Consider the following 2,494-nt stretch of genomic DNA (forward strand, 5'->3'; position numbering starts at 1 on the left):
AATAACAGCATATGTCCACTAAAGGACTTGCACAAGAATGTTCCTAGCAGCTAATTGGAAACACCGCAATGTCCAGCAACACTTAAGGTATGGATAAGCAATTTGTGTGTATTCACACAATGGAATACTACTCGGTAATAAAAAAAGAACAAACTACTGATCCTGGCAAGGGCATTGATGAATCTCAGAAACATGTTGAGTGAAGGAAAACAGGCACAAAGGAATACATACTGTATGTGTCCATACATATGAAACTCTAGAGAAGACAAATTTAATCTGTTGTTACAGAAAGCGGAGCTGTGGGTCGGAGATGGGATGCAGTGGAGCACTGACTTTAAAGAGGAGCAAGGGAACTTTCTAGGGTTGTGGAAATGTTCATTATCCTGATTGTGGTAGTGGTTACGTGGGTGTGTACGTTTTTCCAAACTCACCAAATTGTGTGCTTAATACGAGTACAATACATTGAATGTAAATTTTGTCTCAGTAAAGTGGATTAAAAAAATCAAAGGTAAGTGGAGCAATCGGGTTTCATAAAGCATAAAGCAGGGTAGCTTTGGGAAATAAGTGGCAGAAACAAATGACCAGTCTCTTTAGAGCACTGCCATATAGATCGACCAGCTGTAGATTTATTCGTCCTTCTGCTGCTCTGATCAAAGTACGAATTCCTGGCAGAGAGGGACTGAGGAGCCTAGCGTAGGTCAGGTGCCCACTTCTGGACAGGGAAAAGCTGGAGCATCCTAACTGACCTTCCCACCCAGAGTACACTAAGGTGCCAGGGGTGGTCCCAGAAAGAAAAGTGAAGGTACTATTATCAAAGGAAGCAGCAATGATGCCTGGTGAACAAACAGTCTTCCCTGTGTGTTTCCAGGGGAAAGCAAGGAGGATGACGAGGGGCTTCAACATATAATGTTTGTTCATCCATTCATTCAAGTTTAATTTTAAGTGTGGACCATTTGCCAGGCACTGTGACTGACAAGGACGCATGTGTTATTTGAGGTGTCTAAAGAAAGAGTTTATATCAACATGAGGAAGAGAAGCCTGGTAGGGGAGGATCAGCTGGTGTGGGTATGCGGCATAAGGCTTTTTTTTTTTTTTGGAAAGATACTTGGAATAGAATTCAGCTCAATATAAGAAATAACTTTCCAGTAGTTAGAGCGAAGGGGGGTCTCCTTGGGTCAACCAGAAGTGGGAAAATTCTTTAGCAGGGAAGAGGAGGGTGGACAGTCCAGAAGCAAATTCCAGAAAGCCAAGTCCTGCCCCACCTGCAAAAGGAGAAAGGCCTTTTCATCATTTTAACCCTTTAAAGCATGAATTTGTTTATTTTTGGAATTTTTTGGCGATGCCATGTTTTTACACGAATGGAACGGTCGTTGAGCCACTGCTTATTGGTAGTTTTTTATTATTTGAAAAAATGGGGTGTCAATTGCAAGTGAGCCACATTGGCCCCATGTTCCATGAAGTACATCACAAACGCAGTACATATAGATCCCATGGCCCAGGAAGTGCATCACAAAGTGTTTTCATTCCCAAATAACTCATTTACACGGGTACTTCTGAATGTCGGTAATCTTACCTTCCCAACAATACAAACAAAATAGTAAACATACTTGCAAGCCTTATCTCGCTGTACAGAAGCCAAAAGACACAAGTTTCACACGATCACTCCTCCTGGAGGCATTCCCTCAATCAATAGCTCTCAACACTCAAATGTGGTCAGACCAAATTCCTTGTTTTTTAGGCAGTTGCACCGATATCCACCACGACGCCAGAACGTACTAAAGCGGTTCAAATGCCTGCCAATAAACCTCCGGGGTGGAAAATGCAGCTGGAACATATAGGTACATAAACATAAAGGGTTAACAGTGTATTTTTGGGTGGCCCCAGGCCTCCTCAGTGAGTCGGCAGAGGGAGCCATTCCCCAACAAATCTCTGCGCCAGCCCTGTCAGAGGGCCTGGGGGGATTTTGTGCACAGTCTGGGAAATTCCCTCTCCGCCCCGCCTCTGTAAAGCAGCTTCCCCACTCCTTCGCCCCACCTTCCCAAGCACTTTGCAGCATCGCACACTCTGGCACGACTAGGGCACCATCCCTCTCCGTCCTACATTTATGCTCCCTTCCCTAGCATCACTGGGGACGCACCGGCCACTCTAGCTGGCCGCTGGGGTGCAAGTCCCTCCTCCCCAGCCAAATCTTCACAGCGAGTCTAGAAAACCTCGGGGGACTTTGACCAGGGGGGTCACTGCACGTGAGTCGCATAAGGGTCCTTTCTACTCTGCGCAGACGAATGCCCACTCCGCCACCCCTTGGCCCGCTAACTGAGGTGATCTTAAGGTTCGTCAATTTAGTGACTTAGCCATTGGCGGGGTCACCTCCAGGAGGTGGAAGCCTCTCAGGGCAGGGCAACCCGCGATCAGGGCGCAGGATCCGGGCCGCGAGGGTCCTGCCACGTGTACCCAGGACTGTGCGCGGCGCCTAAGCGACCCCCCCGCCCCCCAC

General features: G+C 47.2%; 1 protein-coding gene across 1 annotated transcript in view; it reads left to right on the forward strand.

Annotated features, from left to right (window-relative positions):
• The first annotated feature begins 2,270 nt into the window (after positions 1–2,270).
• The window catches only part of MEGF10 (multiple EGF like domains 10), a 194,556-nt gene continuing 194,332 nt past the window's right edge, over positions 2,271–2,494 (forward strand). The window contains exon 1 of the mRNA XM_023738696.1: positions 2,271–2,329. The gene's annotated coding sequence lies outside the window, so the exon portion shown is untranslated. The remainder of the gene's footprint in view (positions 2,330–2,494) is intronic.

This window comes from Trichechus manatus, unplaced genomic scaffold, assembly GCF_000243295.1.
Source record: "Trichechus manatus latirostris isolate Lorelei unplaced genomic scaffold, TriManLat1.0 scaffold00121, whole genome shotgun sequence".
Lineage (NCBI taxonomy): Eukaryota > Metazoa > Chordata > Mammalia > Sirenia > Trichechidae > Trichechus > Trichechus manatus.